Genomic DNA, 24,140 nt, shown 5'->3' on the forward strand with positions numbered 1-24,140 from the left:
TGGGTCAAGATAAAAGAGGGAGATCCCTCGCCAATTACTGTCACAGGCAACACAGTCTCAACTTGGGGAAGACTAATTTATTGTAAATTAAAAATAGAGTTGGATGGTGAGAAAGAAAAAACTAAACCACCTTCCTCCCATCTCCTTCTTCCCAGGCTCACCCAATACACAAACAGACATCCAATTAACATTTCAAAACTCTCAAGATTTTGGTTGTTTGGCACAAATTTATCTTGCTGCTTAATTACATGAAAAGCATCCTGATACAACAACTAAACGGGAGCCCAGCTCTTCAAAAAGCACCCTGCTTTGTGTCACACGTCACACCGTGCAAGATGTGGCCTGGCTCTGTAAGGGTGGAGCCCGTGATGGAGCTGATGCTGGGTTTTTTCTGAGGTCTCTGAGCTCTACCAGGAGAACCTGCTCCTCCAGAGAAGCTGTGGCCTTGGTTTGCTGTGTTGCTGGAAATGTCAGGTAGGGCACAAGCATCCGTGGAAATATCACAGCTGTATTTGTTCCCATCTCCTTTCATTTCCCTTTGGGGAATGCTGCTTGAATGGGTTTTCGTTCAAATTTCTGCCTGTTTTCCTGCTCTAGGCACTTTCTTACTGAGAGAAAGTAAGTGGATTTAAGTATCTTTGCTACTGACAGTTGATATATTTACCTTCTGCTGTCTCATTGGCGAAGATGCCCTTTTAAGGTTGTTGCGGAAAACTATGAGAAATATAGTGCTGATCAATAGAACTGTCACAACTTACTGCTGATATAGCAGCAGTTCCAAAAAACATGTCGGATGCTTCTCAAACTTACAAAAAGACTTAATGCTTATCCAGAAGAACACGCAAACCATATAATGAGAGCAATCACAGCCTAGAAAATTCAAAGACAAGGCAGGAAGACTTCCTAATCTGTACTTCTTTTTACATAGAGAGAGAAAACGTGAAGATTTCCAGGTGAGTGAAAATATCTGCCAGGGTGAAAACTTATTCAGTGTATCAAAATGCAAAAAGGCAAAGACCAACACGTAGTGCTGTTGCTATGCTGTACTTTCACAGCTACGTTTCTTTCACTCTACATATATTTTCTGTCTGTCACACTGGAGGTGGTGATGGGTTGCACAACCAGCCATACCTGAAAAGAGGTACTGAAACTGCTTTAAAATGTCACCGATTTGATAGAAAGTCTATTGTTCACAACAAATTTCATCCAGGGGAATTTTTTCTGATAATTTGTGATTAGAAAAAGCATCTGATTGATAAGAATCTATTAAATGCCAGGATAGAGATAGTAAAAATAAATTCCTATTAAAATAAAAAAGAACTCATTTTACAATTAGGTATGTAGGTATATGTATTTCTTTGTGTCAGAATAGCTTCTGCAATAGATGCATTTTCCTGTTCGAAAAATAAACACAGTAAAGATATTAACCTATTGCTTCACTTTGCTAGGAGATAGAGCTATTTAAGTGAAGAAAAAGCATGGAAAATGAATAATAAGGAGCGCACATTCATCTTTACTAGGAACTGGAGTCGTAGCCCACTACAATTATCAAAAGATGACTTTTTGCATAACTATATAACATTCAGCATGCATTGCCTTGAGATGACCAAAGGCCTAGCAGAAAGCCCTTACAGTCTGGGTGGGGGAAGAAAAAAAAGCTTTTAATTGTTTTTTATTGTGTTGTTTTATTCAACAAAACTACAAATGCCAAATTGTCATTTTGCAGTTATGTTCCAAGATACGTCCCCTACTTAGATGAAGGGGGAAAAAGACAGAATTTCTAACAACACAGCAGTTATTTCTTTTCAGTCCTTATCTGATATTCAGTCCTTATCTGGTAAGGCCTTTGACACCGTCCCCCACAGCATTCTCCTGGAGAAGCTGGCGAATTATGGCATAATCAAGTGTATTCTTCACTGGGTTAAAAACTGGCTGGATGGCCGTGCCCAGAGAGTTGTGATTAATGGGGTGAAATTCTCTTGGTGGCCAGTCACCAGTGGTGTCCCTCGGGGCTCAGTTTTGGGGCTGGTTTTGATTAATATATTTATCAGTGATCTGGATGAGGGGAATGAGTGCACCCTCAGTAAGTTTGCAGATGACACCAAACTAGATGGGAGTGCTGATCTGCTTGAGGGCAGGAAGGCTCTACAGAGGCTGGATCGATGGGCCAAGGCCAACTGTATGAGGTTTAATAAGGCCAAGTGCTGGGCCCTGCATTTCGGTCACAACAACCCCAAGCAATGCTACAGGCTTGGGGAAGAGTGGCTGGAAAGCTGCCCCGCAGAAAAGGACCTGGGGGTGCTGGTGGACGGCCAGCTTCACATGAGCCAGCAGTGTGCCCAGGTGGCCAAGAAGGCCAACAGCATCCTGGCTTGTATCAGGAATAGTGTGGCCAGCAGGAGCAGGGAAGTGATGGTGCCTCTGTACTCGGCACTGGTGAGGCCTCACCTCGAGTACTGTGTTCAGTTCTGGGCCCCTCTGTACAAGAGGGACATTGAGGTGCTGGAGCGTGTCCAGAGGAGAGCTACCAGGCTGGTGAGGGATCTGGAGACCAGGTCACATGAGGAGAGGCTGAGGGAGCTGGGCACATTTAGCTTGGAGAAGAGGAGGCTGAGGGGAGACCTCATTGCCCTCTACAACTACCTGAAAGGAGGTTGGAGAGAGGTGGGTGTTGGCCCCTTCTCCCAGGTGAATAATGACAGGACCAGAGGAAATGGTCTGAAGTTGCAGCAGGGGAGGTTTAGATTAGATATTAGGAGGAATTACTTTACTGCAAGAGTGGTCAGGCCCTGGAACAGCCTGCCCAGGGAGGTGGTTGAGTCACCATCCCTGGAGGTGTTTAAAAACGTCTAGATGTGGCGCTTCGGGCCATGCTCTAGTGGCAGAGAGTGTAGGTTGTTGGGTTTTGTTTTGGGCTTTTTTTTTTTGTGTGTGTGTGTGTCTGTATAGTTGGATAAGGGGCAGTTCTGTCAAATGGACAGCTATTAATGTGCTCGCTGGAAAGGTTATATATGGAAGTGTCATGGAATTGAAAAAAAAGTGGTTCCGTGGTACCTGGTGTAGGTCATTTCAAGAAGAGAGTAAACTACAGAGACATGAGATGCACAAAGAACTTTAATACACTTAATTCTCTCCAGTCCTTTTAAGTGACTTTTGTTCCTTCCTTTGAGCTTTTTTTGCTTTTATTATAGTTTTACAAAACTAGATTCATAAACACCAATGGAATTTCTGTCTTTGACTACATGTGGTGCTTTATTAAATGAACACAACAAACACTGAAAGTCCTGAGCAAGAAACAACATATCCTTGTGTTTGACAGAAGACTGTCAAATCTTTGTACAGCAAACGGTTTCTTTCCCTTATCCCTTCCTATCTCTTGAGGTTTGCACATCTCGTATTGGATGTCTGTAGGATAACTAGAAGTAATTAGGGAAACTATTGTCCCTCACCACTCCATTTTCTTCCTTCTCTCTTTTTTTTTATGTGAGGGAGAAAATTTAGAAGGTTAAAAATTCTTCAGGGATGGAACTATTGATTATCGCTAAGTAATATTAATCTTGCCTGGCCAAAGTAGCTTTTTGCATATTGATTTCTTGCAGGAAAGTAGTGCCAAGTCTCTGTGCAATCCCACTTCTTAATTTCCACACAACAGAAGTGCAAGAGAGGGGGAAAGCACAAAGCCCTCCCTGCCATTTGCTGCCACCCGGGCAACGACACATCAATATGAGAGAGGAACATGTGAATTGCAACGTGACAGCAAGCAAAAACACCTATCAGGATGAAGATACCGGGCTGCCAGTAACCACCGATCGCAGATTCAGGGTCAAATTGTCACATTAGAACAGTCTGAAAAACTCTCTGGAACACGCTGTAAAAATATGATGATTGAGTTGCTTGTAAAGCTCGTTGGGAAACAAGTTCTTACATGTACAGCCAAGGCAGCGTGGAGCGGTTGTCAGCTAAAATCATGGCATGCAGCTGGCACGACGCTCGCCTGAGTTTCCTCCCCGTGTTAGCAGGATGAAGACCAACGGTGAAGTGCTCCCTCCCTCTCTCACTTCTCTCTACGGAGAAGAAACAAAAGAAAACAGCATGCCAATCACAGGGCCACTGGCTCCAGAGAATCGCCCAGCGAAGCATTAGCTCATTCGACTCACATTACCAGAAACATCTCTTCATCTCTTCTGCTCTGCCAGAGAAGCCAACCAGACAAACGTCTCCTTTTTTTTATTTTTTTTTTTTTGGCTTTTTTCACAGAAATCTTTGCCTTTGTTTGGTTTTCCTTAATGGTGATGCTTGTGCATTGAACAACCTCATTGGTCTTGCAAAGTCACCATCCTGTCTTCATTTAAATGACCTTTGAAGAACTGCTGTCCTCATCATACCATTAAGAAACTTGCAATTGTGAGGACAGTTTGGTGTAACTGAATTTTTTGTACTAGGGGCTGCAAGAGTCTCTGTCAAACGCCACAACGTTGAACTCAGGGGACCTGGATCTGGGTACTTCGGACATACAGAACCATAGAATCATAGAATGTGTTGGGTTGGAAGGGACCTTTAAAGGTCATCTAGTCCAAGCCCCTGCAGTAAGCAGGGACATCTGCAACCATGATCACTCCTTATTTCACATAGCAGCAGCTTTACCCCTGTGCCAAGAGGCTTTTTCCTCATCTCACTTTGTGCCGGCAGCTGCCCTCTCTCCTGACTTTCCCTGTCAGCCTTTGCGTCCTGCATCTTCCATGCTATCATCATGCGAATGGGCTGGGGAAAGAGCTGGGCTGGAGCAGCGGCAGCCACAGGCATCGAAAGGTGAGGGAGCAAGGCTGAAAAACAAGGAAAGTGCCCCAAAAAGCTGGGTTGCTGCTGCCGCGTTGGGTGTGGGGGTAGGTCCTGTCACTCTGTGAGGCTGGAGGAGCTGGGTGGTTCCTAAAACAGAGTTTCTCTTTGTACGTTTGGTCCCCATCTTCCCCAGGACGTTGCTGCAAGCCACAGGTTGGACCATGGTGGTTTGTGCTACCAGCTTTGCATCATCTACCAGCTTAGATGCAATGACTATTTTTGTGTTCTTAAAGGTTGCAAAATGTATTTTACTGCCATCAAGTGCTTCACTTCAGGCAAGCCTTGGATGAAACCAAGAGATAAGACAGGGATCCCCCTCTTAATTATTGAACTGTGCACTCGTCTGCCCTCAGAATCTTCTGCTTTTTGCCACCAATGACCTGTGGTGGTTGAGATAAAAACACGAAGCCTGTCAAAAGGAATCTGCTATGGCATCAGATGGACGCTCTTGTGTGTGCTGCCTGCTGGTGCGTGGCACTGCTGACTAGAAGACTTTCTACCTCTACAGCGTGTTGTTTCTAGGCTTCTCTAGTTACCCAAGGATGAGGTCACTCAGTTCATTAATGATTTATGTGTACGTAGTGCCTTTCTTCAGACAGCTTCCAAGGCAGCTGGCAAATTTATTTCTGCACCAGCAAGTACCTGAAACTGATTGTTAGTGATTTCTGTATAGACCAAGGAGATAGGTACAAGAAGCTCCCTTTCCCCTCTATTCTTGGGTATACATGAGGGTTAGGCATCATTACTCCATGCAGCTTGCACTGTCTGTGTGCTTTGTGATATGACATTCCTCAAGAAGGAGTTTCTCAGGCTTTTCTGTTCCTTTTTTCTTTTTCTTTCAAGTTCTTTTAACAGTCTTTTTACTTTTACTCTTGTAGAGCAGGATCCTACTCCACAAGCAACTTTACAGCCTCATTTAAGCCTGTGGCACAGAATTCAGTGGAGATCCAATAAAGGGAATGGAATCTGGTCACATAATATTGCAAATAATGATTTTTCTATCTGTGTTTGGAAATAGTGTGGGCATATACTCAGGAGTGACACTTGTAGCCATAGAACAGTGTTAAAACATAGCACTTTAAATGGACAGAAAATAACTGGAGGAATTTTACCATCATAAAACAATCTTGCAACAGATGATGACCTGCCTTATCATTTAAGGTACTGCAAGGAAAGCAATAACATTATTTTTTTTCTGAACATTAGAGGTTATAATTGGCACAATAAACAGAGAACCAACACTGTAGATCTTGGCAGCAAAATGAAGAAATGGTAGTATTTCACCTTTTTCTCTTTCAGAGTGTATTAGAAGCATTTCTAATTGGAGATGTTTATAGTCCTTGAGAAAGGACAATATTGCTTTAAAAGAAAAAAAAAACCAACTACCTCTTCTGAAGGCAGTGTGACATATAAACTGTGAGGAAGACAAGCCTAAGCCCAGGGAGAGGTTGGGTTCTCGTTTATTCCTTGCCACTTCACACCTAAATTCTGCCAGTGTAAGTATAACTAAACACTGCAATAAAGTGTAAGTTGATTCACACTTGAGCACGCTCCCCGTGGCTAGGGCAGGTTGAGGTTAGCCAAGGACGAGTATCGCAGAGCTCTGCTGGCCTGGATGGTCTGTTAGAGAAGTTCTAACACCCTACAACACTGGCAAAAATAGGGTTTTATTTTGATTTAGTTGCTGTTAAAACTACAGCATGCTCTGCCTATGCTCCCGCACCGTGGCGCGTTCACGCATTGCGGAAATCCACCCATTTTCCTCCTGCGATGCCGTCAAGCTCCCCTAGACCCACGTGAGTTTTCCCTTTTCCGTACCCCATCAGCAGTAATATCGTGCGCCTCCAGGAGTCTCATTTACCCATCCGTGTGTCCTCTGCTGTCTTTAGATGCAGCTTCGCTGCTCGCCTGTGCAAATACAATTAACCTCCACTGCCCCTGCGTGTGCTGGAGGGAAGCGAGGGAGCGCAGAGGTGACGGGGCCCCGCGGCTGCACTGTGCGTCCGTGGGGGGGGACGCCTGCCCTGCAAAATCTATGTTTTTCATATCAAGACCCGCAGGGTTTTCTGAGAAGGCTATTCCTGCCTTTCATTTTTGGGAGATCAAAGCTTCCTTCCCACTCAGTCTTTTGCATGCGTTTGAATTTTATCTACACAACCTCGACTGGAGAGGTGACTTTTTAATGGTGTCAGCCTGACCCAGGAAAATTACAGTGTCAGCAGCAATTGTTCTGCAGGTCTGTCAAGGTTAATCCAGATTTTCCCTGTTTACTCATGTCATTGTTTGGCTTATGATAAATAGGGTTGTACTTTTAAAAAAAAAAAAAAAAAGAAAGTTTTCCTATTTTCGTTTCCCACATGGAAATTACCTTCCTGGCTTCTCCTCTTCCGTTTTCACAGAACGACAGCATGACTGAGGTTGGAAGGCACCTCTGGAGGTCATTTGGTCCAACCCCTCCTGCTGAAGGAGCGCGACCTGGAGCTGGTTGCCCAGGACTCTGTCCAGTTGGGTTTGGATTATCTCCAAGGATGGAGACCCCACAGCCTCCCTGGGCAACCTGTGCCAGTGCTCGGTCACCCTCCCAGTAAATATGTATTTCCTGATGTTCAGAGGGAACCTCCACTGTTTCAGGCTGTGCCTATTGCCCCTTGTCCTGTCACTTGATGTCACTGAGAAGAGCCTGGCTCTGACACCTTTCTAACTTGTTACGTGCCCTTGCAGGTATTGTTCAGAAGTTCCGGCTTGTGGAATACTCCTGATAGTCAGCTCAGATCTTTTTCAGGTTTTTTGGTCTTTTTTTTTTTTTCCTCTTTTTTTTTTTTTTTGCTTGAGTTTGCACTATGGAAGAGGATGCCTTGCAAGGCATGGCTGAAAATAACCGTGCCAGGAGATATGGGAGAAGTCTGCACTCTACTACTATCGAAAACTGGGAGTGGAACATTTTTACTGCTTGTTTTTCCCTCAGACACGTAGCCCTTGTATGAATTAAATGATATTTTGTGATATCCTAGAGTTCCAGGACATGTCAATGATAATAGATTGAGCTATAAAAGCTTTTCTTATACCAGGTTTCACGCGCTCTTTTTTGACATAGTATTTACTAACCATGATTTTTACATTTTCTGTTATTTGTAGTGCTTTTAATTGCTAGTTCTGAATGTTTAGCTTCTTATTTTTCTCCCAAGAAAGCATAAAAGGAATTTGCTTTTGACTGAGGAGTGAGAAGACTTTGCCCACCGTGTTTGGGTACTATTTTCTGCCAATGGAACAAGAACACAATTTACTCACCATATTTATATGGACAGGAGAGGTGCACTTATTAGTATGGTGGTAGTCCCTTTTGAAATAAAACTCTCTCTGCGACTTTTCTTACGCATTTTGGTAAAACTATGTAACTTGCAGAAACCTAGGAAAGGGCAGGTCAGATCATATCTGCTACCATATTACTTTTCTCTTAATGAGTCCCGGTAATTGCAGTGAGGGGATTCATTCCCCTTGAACAGCCCAAACCTCTGACTTTGGGAAGGAAGCGGCATTTGAGAAACTTAACCTGTCATTCCATGGCGCTGTGCGTGTGTGTGTATATACACACAAATATGTATACATACAAACGTATTCAAATGCATGCGTGTCTGGGGATTGTGCTCCCTGCAGGACCCAGCCCTGAAGGGGCTAGGGACAAAAACTCAACTTTGGAACCATGATAAAATGCTAATATGACCTAATATTGATTTTCTTAGCTTTGAGCAGTTGTGGGCACTATGTGATGCACTGTCAGAGAGGATAATCTAAAGCAGTGAAATTGCATGATGTCTGACGCAGAACCATCTCAGTCTCTGGTACAGAGAAATGAACGTATTAGTGGCCACCAAACAACTGCCTGAGAGTTCTTTTGGTTTTGTTTTTAATTTAAAAACTAAACCTTGGTATCAAAATGTACTATGACTTGTTAGTAAAACAGCTTGTACGGCAATACCAACTTGTTTCCCAAGCCTGACAACGCCAAAAGTGTTTTTCTGAATTGTACAACTTTTCCTGGCTAATAACTCATTGCAAGCTTTTGTCAGGTAAATAGTCTGGGGAAAAAAAAAAAAAGAAGTCTTTTTATTGATATTCTGTGTATTTTTGTATATGTATTGTATACTTTAAATTATAGGTGTTATTCAATTAAATTGGAGAATCACATTTTTTAAATGTGCTAACACTGTTTCTAGTGCAGAGTGGTCTCTCATGTTCTAAAGAAACCGTGCAATTCATAGAAGGATCGTGTTCTTGCTCATGATAGAAAACACTGAGTCACAGCTTTCAGAGTTTTAACTGAAAGATATCTCTACACTCTACTGCTTTTTTCAGGAGCTGTTGATATTGGCTTTCTCTGTCTGATGAGAAACACTTTTTTTTTTCTTTGAATAAGCAGCTTTCTTTGCATGTGAAAAAAAAAAGGATTCTGTGAGTGGAGTTGGTTATATTTACCTGTGGGATACTGAACATATTTTCCTTTTGGAGTGTTACTCAGCTATTCTAAGAAGTTGAAACATGCTCTTAGAAAAACAGGTACTTAATAGGCAGGGGGAAAAGATATAGCAGGGTCCTTTAGTGGTCAAATATTTGGTGGTTTGCCATGCTTAATTGCCTACTAGTCTTGTGTTGCGTGGTAAAATAACAACCATGTGGACTGTGTACAAGAACAACTATTGTCTGAGAAGCTGAAAATAGACCGGTTGATCAATTTACCACTCGTAACTCTAGCATCAGGGTAGGTGTTTTCAGGGATCTGCTTTTATAATGGCCTTTTTCTGTTCTAAAGTTTTATACTATTATTATGTCTCGAGGTAAAGTGTAGATTGTGAAAAGGTGAAATGCGGAGTATGGCGCTCTCTGTCCTCCAACACAATCTCGAGAAACTGAAGCAACTTTTTCTTTCCTGATTTTCATTCTGGTCAGATTTTCATGGGCTCTGGGCCTGGCGTCATTGCTTCTGTCTGCTATTTATTCCTGTGGGATGCAGTAATTTTTCTTAAGTGTATGCAGAATATGCGTCTGCTTAGCTTTCTATGCTGGAAATACAAATTTCTAATACTGTGTTGAATTTTATGGCTGCATTGGAAAAAGATGATATACAGTAGCTTCCTGGAATAATCTTTGAAGGTCCAAATCTTCCGTGCTGGTCTGTCTGTGGGAATTTCCTTTTCATGGAAATGTTTTCCTATCCTCCTGTCTCCACTTCTTCCCCCAAGAAGAAAAAGAAAGTTATTACATAGAAGGAAGAACTTTTCTGTTTGCTTATTAGTGCCAGGGCATCTCCTTGTGTGCTTCTTGAGCTTAGTAGTCAACACTGACTGTGCTTTAAGTTTGAGCTTTTTCTTGCACCTTGAACAATGGAGGTCTGTATTATATCCAGGAGTTCAAAGTCCTTTAGATTCTGATTTTCAGGAACAATGAACTAATTCAGAGGTTGGTCCGTTGCTCACGTGCTTCAAAACCTTAACCAGCAGAATGAAAATTGACTCTCCATAATGGCAGTCACCGGCAGATTTACTGCTCCCCTTGGGATGCACGCAAGGTGACCTGAAGTCTCTGGGTTACAGCAGGCTCTCTATTGCAGGTGCGTTGAACTCCCGGTGTCTGCTGCGCCACAACCATTAGCATCAGTCAGTCAGGTGCAAGAAGGACAGGGAAACATGAAATCAGCAGACGTGTCCCACTGAGCGATGTTTTCTGCTCTGCCAGTGAACAACATGACATCTCTAGGGTAGGGGCTGTCAGAGAGACAGTGCTTGAAATGCCTTTTGGTGGCATGCAGGATTTACGGATAGGAGCTAACAGAGAACTTTATACAATCATAGAATGGTTTAGGTTGGCAGGGACCTTAAAGACCATCTAGTTCCAACCCCCCTGCCCTGGGCAGGGACACCTCCCACCAGACCAGGCTGCTCAAAGCTCCATCCAGCCTGGCCTTGAACACCTCCAGGGATGGGGCAGCCACAGCTTCTCTGGGCAACCTGTTCCAGTGCCTCACCACCCTCATAGAGCCTCACTACCCTTTCCACTGATAATTCTTTACTGGGGGTGCTTTTTGGTGAAAACGTGAATACATTCCTTCCTGTTTTGCTAGAACAGCGTTGACCTGATATCCTGTTACAGGCCACAGACTTTCAGTGCTCAAACCGTTGCACGTGCTCTTTTCAGTACTGCCCATAAGGAAGAGGGTAGTGCTGAGTCCATGTGTGAAAATTAGATTTGAGGCTGATGTGCATGTATGAGACTTTTAACATCTGTAGTTCCCAGCTACACACAAATACCAGCAGTTCGAGACCTTCACAGTTTGTCATAGGCATGAGGAGCACCTTTCTTTTTTTTTTCTAAATTTGGCCTGACAAGGTCTGGATGTTTTCATATTGCATTTTCATATTTCATTCACACCTTGAAAGACATCCTGAATGCTATGAGTGGTGCAGAGTCAATTGAGTGCTAATTTGTCGTTTCTCAGCTTAAATGGACTTTGCCTTCTTCCAGATGGGTTTGTTGATCTACATTATCTGTCCTGGCAGCCTGAGAGCACCCAACAACACGTAGCCCCTGAACTTCAGCAGTAGCTGAATATCGGGGCTAATAACCGCACCATTTAATACCCACAAGCTGTTCTGCTTGATTGCCAAAGGGGAAACAATGCACTTATCTTCATCTTGTCAAATGCAGCATGATTTTGCCGATACCCTAATTACATTGTTCCAAAAAAATGCTCTTATTTGTAGCTGCCTAAGGATGTAAGGATGAATGAATATAGCAAATTATTTATTATTTATAGTAATAACTGTTACACAGTATTTATAGTAATATAGCTATATAGTATTTATATAGTAATATAGTTATATATTATTTATAGTAATAACTGTTAGAGTGTGGGAATAGGATAGTTGCTACAACTAGTACTCACTTTTAGTTATATGCAGAATGAAGGATAACAATCCCTAATGAGGGTCAGAAAATTGTTTCTCAAAGTTGAAGAAACCTTTAAGTCATGATTTTGTTCAAAATCAGTTTCAAATTTTTCATTGTAGAACTAAAAACGAGTGAAACCAGAAGAAAAAATGGTTGAAAAAAACCTAATTCAGTTGCTCTGTGCAATTTTACAAGTTGTTTTCACCTGTTTAAATTTTTCCTACTTTGCAGTCTATTACCATGTCATTTTGTAATAAGAAAGGGGGTTTTTATTAAAAAAGGCATTTTGTGCTTTTTTTCCAGAAAAATAGTTAAAACTCATTTTTACATACTCTAGTTGAAGGAAAATCAAAGTTATGATAAGCTCTCATTTTAATTTTTAGAAGTTGCTAGTTTTTCCTTTTGAGAAACTGGAGTCAAATACCGCATTTTTATTCCAGCCCAAAGTACAGTAAAAACAGTGACATATTTTTCTTGAGATATAATTGATTTAGAACTGCAGGATGTGGCTGTTTGGAAGGAAAAATAAGAAAGTGTTGCTATTTCACTAGTTAGAAAGAGTAAAGAAAGACCATTTTGTATGAAAGTCTCAGAGGGAAATCCGAAGCTAATGAAAATTTCTCGGGTTGCAATATCTTTTTTTTTTTTAGCCTGCAAACATCTCAAACCATGTACAAGAGATGGGGCAGGCAGGAATTGCTCAGCTTATAAGCCACCCCTCAAAAGAGGGAAAACGTAAAAATACTCTTAGGCTAGTGAACTAAAATTCTTTCTTTCCCCTTCATGCCTAGGCAGTCTGGGAGAATGCTGACCGCTGGTCCTTAGCAGCGTATCCTGATTTCTGAGCGGTTATATTAAAGAAAAATCCCCGCTTCAGACAGAGAACAAGACTGTGTGAACAGAGAGAATACCACACCACCGCTTAAAAAAAGGTAAGGAAATGTTTTTCTCCTGATCCTTTAACACTGCAAGTGATGTCTTCATTGAAGATTTCATTAAGTTGAAGGCAGAATTGAAAATGTAGATAATAACTGAACACTAAAGTACTTATTTTAACTTGCATTTTCTAACTTATAACCAGGAAAAAAAGCTTTTTCGTATTAAAGGAAGACTGTAATGCATGTGTTACTGTACTTGGAACTACTTTTTGTGTAGCTTTTTTGTATATTTTGGGAAAAAAGAAAACAAGCACTGCACACAACAGCAAATATTTTCTTTTATTTCAAGCACTGAAGTTATTCTTAGCCATGCAAAGATTTATGTAGTCTCTGGTTTACCAAGCAGCTCTCGTTTTGCCAAGGCAGATATACAGCCTGTTTGTAGAACGCTGCCGCTGGGAATTAGTGCTAAGTAATAGTTCACCGTTTAGGCTTTTATCAGAACGGATCTGCACTGTTTTCCTTTCTGACAGGTTTTGGATTTATTGTTTATTCTAAAATATTTACAAGTCTACTGCCTTAGTCGTTTCAGTTCTGAAAAGTATTGGAAGAAGCTGAAAACAGTTAAAACATCCTATACCGTGCACATTTCCTCTGAAAGTGGAGTGACAGCAGCAGAGGATTTTTTCCATTCAGATTTTCTGTTTTCTTTTTCACTTTATTTTTTTTTTTTTTTGGTCTGGGAAGAACGTTGGCGTTGCAAATGATAGGTAATAATGTGGTCCCTGGGCAAATGTGTCCACCAACGACTTCGTCTGCAAACGCTCTACTCTACACTGCATTCCTATAAAACTGAGTTCGGTGTCCATCTAATGCGTAAATGCTGTCTTTGCTTTTGCACAAAACAACGTGGTTCTGCCATTCGAAGTTATTTATGTGGTTTAGAGAATCTGTCCTGCCTAACCTATATCACCCTGTGAATTAACAAAGGCTGTGAATTAACAAAGGCTATGAATTAACTAAGAGTCCTGCCTTACTTATGACTGTCTTGCCAAAATGTATGTTTGACTGGCGGATATTGACAACTCATTGAAAATTATCAGCTGAAGTACATTGGCTTGTTGTTAATTAAAAAAGGTTCTCTTTTCTTGAGACGATCATGGTCATGAGGACATTCTTCTGCCATAAACAGCTCCTACACCTCAGCTGAAGGTGCACGCGTGTTTTTGAAATACCGATTTGTGAGATGTCGTCTGTTAACGTATTATGGGAAGGATATGTTTTTATTTTTTCAAACGGGGAGATAGAAAGTGTGCCACCACCCATGGAAAGCGCACACCACCCATGCTCGATGCCTGCAGGATGCTGTCTGCCTGCTCTCTCTAACTTCATATTTCCCTGACGTTTGTGTGTAACAATTACAGATTCTGAGCTGTCTTCTGTTTCCTTTTAATAGACTTCATTTTTGCGTGCAATATGGCAGTTTTCAAATAGCACATTTTTTACTTTGCTAAGTAAAATACAATACCCATCGGCTTAAAATACAAATATTCAAAGAGCTGCCTATGAGAGCGTTCAGTCAGAATACCATCTCCTGATTAGCTAATATGAATTTCATTATATAAAGTATGTAACACATATATTTCTGTATAGAATTTGCATATAATTTTTTCCGAGGGAATTAAAGCTATTTTTTTCCTACATCTACCCAGTGTTCTTTCATAACCTGTCCCCATATCCTGTTGTCAGAATATTCTGCTTTTTCCTGCAGAAAATAGGACCAAAACTTTGTCAGGAAATCACTTGTACTGTGAGTAGAGATTTTGTTTATCCATCAGATTCTTTTTGTTGTAAATCGTTTGTAAATGTCGTGTTAGTCAATTTTTGATCAAGTTTACTGAAGTCTAATATTTTATTTTTTCTAAGACGTACATTATTTTCTAGCTCATTCTACTGTTTCACATTTTCTGGGTTAAAACGCTTACAGCTTCAGACCCGTGTTTATTGGTGACCCCATCCTGCTTCTCCAGAGGCTTCAGGCTTCCTTTAAGGCACACTTTTTGTTTTCATTCTTCAAAAAAAGTGGAAGACTAGGAAAAGCTCTTTCATGTTCTACTAAAGTCTCTGATTTCATTTGTATCTTCCAAAGCTGTTTTCCCCCTATATTCCATTAATTTCTTGTTTTCCTTCTTTTGCCTCTCTTGTTCTTTATGTTTACCCAGTTCAGATTTCTTTCTTACAATAACTGATGACTATGGATACAGTTGATTGTGTTCTTTCAGTCACTTTGTGGAAGTACAAACTGCAAGGATTTTATGAAATGAGTCACTGAGAGATAACCAGCTATGCGAATAATTTATTTCCTTATTTTATTGAAGAAGAGGTCCTGCCGAGAAGACAGAGACCATGGTTTAATTAACATTATGTTGTAGCATTTGTTCATGATTCATTTTCTAGGTTTCTAGACTTTTTTTGTATTATATTTGCAATGAATCTGAGTGATAATTAGAATAAGTCTTAATGTGAAACCACCTAGAAAACTCATCCGTGCTTACTGCAGCCACATCTGCCCACTACATGGCCCTCCCCGACTTGTGTCCTACTTAGGAAGCACCAACTCTTTGTCTCCTCCATGTCTGAGGAATAACAACAGAGAGGATGACCTGAGAGTCGCAGCAATCTGAAATTACGTTCACAGTTCCATGGAAAGTATTTTCTGATATGCAATTAACTAATTAGTTCAGAACATCACACCGTCTGCAGAACTGCACAGAACTTTGCAGCAGCAGTTGTAGACTCGTGTGGTTAAATCCGTCTGCTGATTGTGGCAGGGCAAGAATAGGAAGAGGACTTGCACAGTGAAAATTCTAAAGATTTTGATGACCTGAAAACTAAGCTGTAATTATCAGTTACTTATTTCATATATCATTTGGGGAATCTACTTGTGTATATTTGTCTCTGCGACCAACCTATAGGGAGTTGGAGGCTACCAGCCTGTAAGTCCAGGTATTTGATCCTCCTCTTTCTAAGAGTTGTGAGATCCATGCCTAATATTTACCAGGATGGCAACCTGTAAGCTTTTGGAAGTTGAGAGGGCTGGGGTTTTTTTATTATTACTGGTAGGGAAGTGGGAGGGCAGTAGGTAGTTCTACTGTAATGTAGAAGCAACACCTAACTTTGGGATGTCCAAGAGAGCCTGGGGAGAGTGAAGTGAGTGGCACAGGCTCCTGCACAGAAATTTCCTCTGAAAAGTAATACTGTCGTGGTGAAGAACAGAGTTATTTTTGATCACCTTGCTTTGAAATAAGGGTAAGACGACTATAAAGAAAACAACAAATGAACGAAACAAGTTGCCATGTCACATTTTTCATGTTCCTTAAGCCTCTCAATATATACCTACATTAGCTGACTTTCACATCCGCTCTGTTTCCCCAGGAAGGTACCCAGTATGCAAAAACTTGGTTTGATCATTCTGCAAGAATAGAGGGGTTTTTCTGCTTTTACTTCCCTTGGATAAACTGGATGGTATATCGATGTTAAAATCAGTATTTATATTCAGTCTCTAGATGCCTATATGTTTTTGAGTCTTTGTACTTAATATAGAGTGAGAGATTTAGAAAAATGAATACTCTAGCTTCTAAGGCACAGCTAATTTTTGTGAAATGATTTGATTGCAGCAGTACTGCTTGGTTCTAATTAAATATGTTTCTTTATTTTAATTACCAAGTTATAATTGGAATTGAGGTTTTTGTTCCTAGTTAGATTCGATACTTCCAAGCAAGATTTCCGTGCTCACCAGAAGTATTTTGGAGCAGCTTACAGCTCAAAATGGGGCCCAAATTGTGAAGCCTGACTGTTTCTTGAGCTTTTTCAATGTGTTCAAGATTCCTTCTGTCAAGTCAATTTTTTCGCAAGGCCAGGAGCCATATTTGCAAAATTTAGATCAGTTTCTGTTAGGCTTTTTTATTTTTGTGCTCCTGCTGATGACAGGAGTTTATACAATCAATCCAGGTTTAGTTAATCTCTAGGTTAGATTCTTTTGATTTCTTCTGTGCTGAATTCTGAGAGAATATCAATGAAGAGTACTGTCGGCAAAATTATCTGAGGGCAAAAGGTGATTTATGCTTCCTCTAGTACTTCTAGAAGTGGGGCAATGAAAGGATTCTCTATAGGTTTTTTTTTGTACTGCTGCCCCTACATTAGAATTTTAAAGTTCAATTTTGGATCTTAAGGGTACTCAGGAATTCAGGTTTGTAGGTTTGGGACAGGCAAAAACCGTCACAAATCCTGATTTGACTTTGCTGAAGTGGTGTTTGTGTTTGTGATGTCCTGCCCCAAGCATCCAGCAATGGCTAAATAATCTTAGAATCTAATTCAGGAGAAGAGAATCACACGCTCAATTTTAATATGATTTAGTGCTTCCCTGAGCTGGAAGCTCACTATAGCTCTGGGCTTTAGTGGCTGACTAGGACGGAGAGAGGTAAAGCTCTTTGGGAAATTCTAGAAGGAAAAGACACCCATGTAGATATCAGAGCTAATTATGGTACGGCATGTTAAATTCAGTGCTGGCAGTGGACTGACTGTCTGCTCTGTATTCAAAGATTTAAAATTCCCTGTGGCCTTCCTCCCCCCCATCTGAATGAATCTCTCAGCTGAAACGCAGCTCAGAGACTTCCACAGCTTTTAAAAAAGCTGCCCGTGCATACTTTGATATTTTTACTTCGTGTTTCACTGCGCTCCCCGAACTTCTTGGAGATCTGCAATGTCCTGAGCAGGCAGTTTGCAGAGGTGTCTTCAAGACAAGGTCCTTCTTCAGCTCCACCATCTTTACCATTAAGTAGAAAGGGGAGCTGAACTCTCCTGTCACGCTTGGATAATGTTTTCCATGGCAGGGTCCAGCTGAGGATGCTAATTTTTGTTGATATAACTCAGGATAAAACAACGTCATGTAGAAAACAATGTTTTCTATCTTTTTTTTCCGTATTGCTTATGTTATTGTCTAAAAGTAAGACTTCTTCCCCAGAAAAGAATGGTTCTGGAGATGAGATGAAGGAAAGTATGAAAAATATTTAACCAGTAGGTGAGTTTCACTTAAAAAACTCTTCAAGGCCTCTAAGCTGTTATTTTAATCTGCCTATATGTTTTACAGAAAGACAAATGCTGTAATTTTAAAGTCTGTCTTGCTAGATCTGGAAGATACCATGTGCCATTATAATACTTTTACTGCCTATATTACATAGGAGTATCTTTTATTGAGCCCATTAATGTAGCTGTTTATTCCTTGGAGAAACTTAAAGTATGGAAAACGTGCAACTAGAGAGTGTAATTTGAAGAAAGTTGTTTTCTGTGAAAAGGTTTCTTTGTACTTCTGCAGCGTTCAGGTAGCCAATACAGTGCTTTATATTACAATACTGTTTATTATACTGTTTTATATAGTGTTCATGTATGGCACTATTTGTTTATTGTGTTACATAGGAATACTGAAAATATTATTTTAAATATTTATTATATAAATATATGATACTATTAATTGTTTCCATTGCTAATCAGGGGAAGGAATACAGACAGTAAGATGGAAAACATGTCCTGCACAATGTGACTTTCTTATTACAGGGCTCTGTGGTTCCTTGGAGGTATGACTTACTGGTGCTGCTGCATTTTGTTACGAAGCACAGCTATAATTTTCATATATTAAAGATTTCATAATGTAACAACTTTTGCACCCTCACAATACTACTACTGCATAGTTCCCAAAGAAGCCTAAAATGTAAGACAGTTTACTGCAAGAACAGTGATTTAAAAATAAGGGAATATTAAGCTTGTGTTTGATTTCAAAAATCTCAGTGGTTATATAAATGTGTTGTGCTGTACTTCTTGTTTCAGTAACATTTGAAAAATACCAAACAAAAAAAAAACCTACCCAAAAACATGGCTGCAGCTGAAAGGGATACTAACCAAAATATTCACTCTGAGGTACTGGGTACTGATGATTCAGGTACTGTAAAAATAAACTCGTTTTTTTGGTTGTAAATTAAAGAGACAGAACACATTTTCATTTTATTTACAGAGGAAGCCTCTTCCTTCCTCAAAAATTACTGCCAAGAAACTGCTTATGCCTGTGGCTGAAAACTGTAGAGTTGCCCAGGCTGGTCTTGCAGTTCCTTCTTACTGCAGATGGGTCTCCCAGTGTCTTTCTTACATGGTCGGGAGCGTACTTGGTCGCTTGGGCTAGGAGGTTCCAAGTATTTCTGTAGGAAGTCTAAGTTACAGTTTTTTACATTTGGATGCCCCATCCCTGGAGGTGTTCAAGGCCAGGCTGGATGGGGCTTTGAGCAGCCTGGTCTAGTGGGAGGTGTCCCTGCCCATGGCAGGGGGTTGGAACTAGGTGATCTTTAAGGTTCCTTCCAACCTGAACCATTCTATGATTCTATGATTCTATGATTTGATTTAGTGTTTTTTCCCTTGCTTTCCTTTCTTTTTTCCTTTTTCCCACCATTGCAAGCTGTAGCAATGTTCAGCTTAATTCTAGTGTTCTGTGAATGGAAGAGCCCTAGAAACCGGGTCTGAGAAGCAATACTGTATTCAGTTCATTTTGTCTCTCCTCTTTTAAGTGTAGGACTGTTCATTTCATTGTTTCTGAGTACCTTGTCAAGGTGAATACTCTTGCAATTCATATCTGTGCCTAGTCGTTTAATATACTTTATTGAGAAACTTTTCCTGATACTGAATCTAAACTTTCTCTGTCAACATTTTGTCCTAGAAAACACTGAGAGCCTGCTAAACAACCCTACTTCTTTCATTCTTCTACAGTCTCGCAGCAAAAATCAACAAAGTTTAGTAATAAGAGGCAATGCTATCTTTAAGGGTGCAAAATATAATCATTTCTACTCCCAAACTTATGGGATTTCCTCTGTTAAGCTATAAAAAGAAAGCTGCCATAGGGAAATCTCCAGTGACAGAAAGAAATTGTGGAAAACCAGATCATAAAGAAAACAATTCTTTTAGGTTCCAGTTCAGGAAGTTGCTTGAGGATAAATTAAGCTGAATTCGTCAGTTGGGGTTTTGGTGTCTTAATTGCATACATCATCAGTGAAAACAATACCATCTGTATATTTTACTTCTGCTGAAGTGTTATGAAACAGGCTGAAGACATCTTACTTTTTTTCCCTAGTCACGTTCTCAGTTGCCCTCATGGAAACTAGCACCTTTCCGAGGAAACTGGCCCAGCAATTTTAGAATTAACAGGCCAGGTAACACATTTTAAAAGATTGTCACATGAAAATGACAGGCAGTCATCATCACCTATAGCTGAATAAATTGTAATTCATATTAAGTACATAAGGGCAATTTATATAGCCTTTGTGATGTCTAGACAAAGCTGTAAATGGACAAGCCTACAACTCAGTCAGTTGAAAGCGAGTACAAATATGTATGAATGAAGAGATATTGAACACTCTTATTGAAATCTTAATTCTAAAAAGCATAAAGCATTTTCTAAGAAGACTTACTCTGCAAAGAGACGTGACCTATGTTAGCATTAGTTACAGAAGAAGAAGAAAACAATGCTTTCTCTGGCTTTAAAGGATTTGTAATCTATATCATCTAAGTAAAAGTTTGGGGAGCAAGATCATCAAAGATCATTCCACCAATGGTGTTTATTATATTATGCTTATACAATGTTATATATGTTTATATATAAACATATATAATATGTTTATTTTGTTAGTGTGACAGAACTAGACCCAGGCTATTGACCTTTTTCATGAATGCTTGCCTCTGTTCGTGGTGGCAGGGTATATAAATAGTAGAATGATTTTTTTGGGGGGGAAACACTTTGTTGTCTGTATTAAAATAGATGGCTGACCTAATTATGGAATGGGTGTGGGGATTTTTAGATGCTTTTCCCTTTAGACGCAATTTCTCCTTAGGGTTTTAAGAAGCTTGGAAGAACTGTGCAATGGTAGCTCTGAGGAGTTAAAATACTGCTGAAAGTTGCCCCCGGAAGAGTCATCATATAAGCTCATGAACTGCCAGTTTTCTGCTAATTTCATGACCTTGACTTCCGAAATCCCCAAATCCATGAGGCAGTGATTTTAATCTTTACTTAGGATTCACATGTAGCTAATCTTGTTTAAATCCCCTCTGCCTCCTTCTTTTCCTCCCCTTTCGTTTCCTTCTGTCAGCTCTTCATTCTCATTAGTTTGCCTTAAAGGCCCAGGGTGGATGAGTCAGTGATTCCAATCTGTATCTGCTTAGATACCAATTCCCTTTTAGGGATGGCAATATCATGCTTTAGCTCAGTAGGCAGTCATGCTTTTTGAGCGATTTTGACATCTAGAACTTTCTTTTACTAGGTACTGGCTGCTGCACTCTTCTCTCCGTTTCGGAAAAACACGTTCTCTGGGGTCTTTTTAAAAGCAAATGAAACAAACCCAACTCTTGACTGCACAGATATTACCAGTCCAATGAAGATTCAGCCCCGTTTACTCTTGTCTTGATACCTCATTTTCCTTTCTTGTCCACTCATCAGTTGTTCATTCACCTCCGGTCACCTGGATATGTCTCTCCTCACCTCCCACCAGTCCTCTCCTCCTCCACACTCCCCGGGAGCTCCTAACACCGGCACTGCCGGACCTTGTGGCACTGAATTTTGCTTTTGTGTGACTTGACAGTTTGGTGGGAAGCTAATACCATATCTCTCCCTGGCTAGATAAAGAAGAGACTGTAGGTATCTGGAATAAGAAAGGCTGAAAAGCCACAACACCTGATGAGAAGGATACCTGTCGTGCTGTCACCACAGCAACACCTGAGAGCTCGAGCAGGCACGAGATGCTTCTGAAGCACCATAAATGCCACATTTGCTCCGTGCTCTGGAGCTGCAACCACACGCTTGGATTAGGTGTCTCTTACTTGGAGGGGATGAGGAGGAAGGGAATATTTTTCTCCCTCCTTAGTTCTCTCTTCATCTATAAGGCCAGAAGAAAGCTGGAAGGGCAACACATGACTGGTATTGTTCCATGTTCATTTTTCTAATTGGCCAAAGTGTTGAAAATGCTTCTGTCTCTTTAAAATGGTGTGGTATTTTGTGCCGTGACTACTACTGAACGTGAAGTTATTTGAGTGAAGAGAATAACTTCATGCGTGTTGAGGTGTGAGGTGACCTCATTATTCCTAAATCTGTTCCTGTTCTTATTCAGCTCTACTCTTTCAGCTGCTCGAGTGTTTTTATTTCTGCTCTGGTTGTGTAACAGAATTTTTTTTAAATGTCAAAATCACAGCAACATAAATTGCTTAGTTGAGCCAACCTGGTAGAAATTTATCTGCTCATAGATAAGACAATAATGGAGCAAGATTAAACAGGGTTTGTGGCTTAATAAGACAAGAAGCAACACTTTGGTTTTGCTTTGGTGCAAGGATGTTGATTAATACAAAAGATGCTTCTTTCCAACAGAGAGTTCTGGTAAAGACATTCAAAAATCCCCATTTTTGTCTTTGGTTGCATGAAATCAGGGCTTCAGAGAGGTGTTGTGTTAAAAACTCTGGTTTCAGAAGAGCGCATCGTGGGGGGCGCAGGTGGGCGCTCTGCAGTCAGTGCTTGCTCCAGGCCGGAGGTGCACGTCCCCAGGAGACTCTGCTTCCTTCGACCCTTTGTGGTTTTGCTGCCGCTGAGGACCTTGCTGTCGGGACTGCGTATCTGGAAATGGGGCCCCTGTCCACTAGCGAGGAAAATGAAAAACTATTTCTCAAAGTTTGCTCAGTGGGTACCAGGCAGTCTTGCTCGTCATTTCCATGTAGAGTTTATTTGAAGAAGCCAATTGGAAGCGGACGACTGTACGTACCATTGGAAACGCCATATGTTGTTAAATTTCTTATGCTAACTGGAGAGTTTTTCCATTGGAAAACCAGCATTTAAGGGACAAATGAGAGACGAGTCCAACTATGTTACTTGAGACCTCTCTTTATAGCCCCAGAATAGTTCCTATGGGACGTGCTTTGTCTAAATAATATATCCCGCCTTTTGTATCATTAACCACCCTTCAGAAACTCCCTGGCTTCCAGGGAAGTGGTTTTTGCCTGGCTCATTGTCTGTCACATTCATTTACTTGATTTCTCTTACTAGCCTCAGTATTCTCCACTGAGTGCATATAGCTTGGAGTACTTAAATGAAGTAGTCTGTGGGGTTTCTAAACTAGCAGGTAAGTTTTCTGAGCAACCATGCTGCCTGAGTTAAAGGTCCAGTGCCCATGCCAAATCTATGGTTGCATTAATAACCTCTGATATCTACAATTACTTATGACAAGGTTTTAGCAATCTCACTGCCTCAATTTCCTGTCGCATCCAAAATAGCTCAAGATGAAATATGAAGTCAGCTAAGCTGGGGAGAGGGGGCAAACCTCTCAGTTTGGCATCAGTGGATGGCAGCGTTGCCAATTCAGTGATGGGAATTATTTAATTATTCTCTACAGAACAAAATGTAAAAACAAAACACCACATGTGCCGAAATTTTTGTTGCATTTGGCATGAATTAGAGTTGTTTGGGACCTTTTAAATGTCTACTGCATTACACTCTTGAACTATTAAAACCTATTTTCATGTAAGTCAATTGAAAGAAGTTTTATTTTTCCCTTTAAACTTTGACTGCACAGAGTTAACTTTTGCCACTTCACCTTTTGATCCTCTTTCATTTAATTTTTCGATGTATAAGAAAAGCTTGTGTTTCGATTTTCATCCCTGCTTGAACACAGAAAGGCTGTGGCACTGGTGGTGGGCAGTTTGGGAGTGTCTGAGATAACGCTGATGTTAAGAAGTTATAGGGAGAATCGCTTCTCCCTCTTTATTGTAGGATTGTCCATCACTTGTCTTCATGCCCGTTGTCCGACTGATGCTGCTCCTCAGATGCTGTTACAAAAAATTCTTTGATAACCTTGTGTGATCATTAAACACTGCTAATCATTCTCAGCTAGCATATTGTTTCATGGTCATTCATTCATCTCCAACCTTGGCGCTAGATTAGTCCCTCTCAGAGGTACCTCTTGACACCTATGCTTTTTGACATCCTCATGCTCATCTCTTGGTCTTCGAGTTGGATCTCAGTCATGGGGTTTGAAATGATCAAACTGCAGAGGAATTGAATAGCTGCAGAATGTGCCCGGGGGAGTGACCACAGCTGTGACCCACAGAGCATTTGCTCAGGTAGCCATGCAGCCTTTCTGATGGTCCTGAGCCCTGCTGTAAGCTCTCATGGTCTGAATCAATCCTGGCTTGCTGGCTATTGGGAGGGTTGCTACTGGGGTTTAGGGTAGGCTTGAGGAGGCTGGGTAAAGCAGTTTATTTGCTGGAGGGAATCTTGTTCCTGTCAGCTGCTGGGGTGGAGGAAGCAGCCCTTTGAGATGGGTCAAAAAGCCATGCATTTTGTCAGACCAGAGTAGTTTAATCTTTCTGTTCTTCTTCTTTTATTATTATTTTTTTTAGCTCTTTTTA

The 24,140-nt window shown here is 40.8% G+C and overlaps 1 protein-coding gene across 9 annotated transcripts in view; it reads left to right on the top strand.

The window, feature by feature from the left end:
- CRACD (capping protein inhibiting regulator of actin dynamics) overlaps positions 1-24,140 on the top strand; it is a 142,666-nt gene that overhangs the window by 53,765 nt on the left and 64,761 nt on the right. For 6 of the 9 annotated variants that reach the window (XM_063335634.1, XM_063335627.1, XM_063335635.1 and 3 more), the window contains one exon: positions 12,573-12,713. The gene's annotated coding sequence lies outside the window, so the exon portion shown is untranslated. The remainder of the gene's footprint in view (positions 1-12,572; positions 12,714-24,140) is intronic. The other 3 variants (XM_063335630.1, XM_063335632.1, XM_063335633.1) reach the window with 1 other exon arrangement.

This window comes from Chroicocephalus ridibundus, chromosome 5 (genome assembly GCF_963924245.1).
Source record: "Chroicocephalus ridibundus chromosome 5, bChrRid1.1, whole genome shotgun sequence".
Classification (NCBI taxonomy): domain Eukaryota; kingdom Metazoa; phylum Chordata; class Aves; order Charadriiformes; family Laridae; genus Chroicocephalus; species Chroicocephalus ridibundus.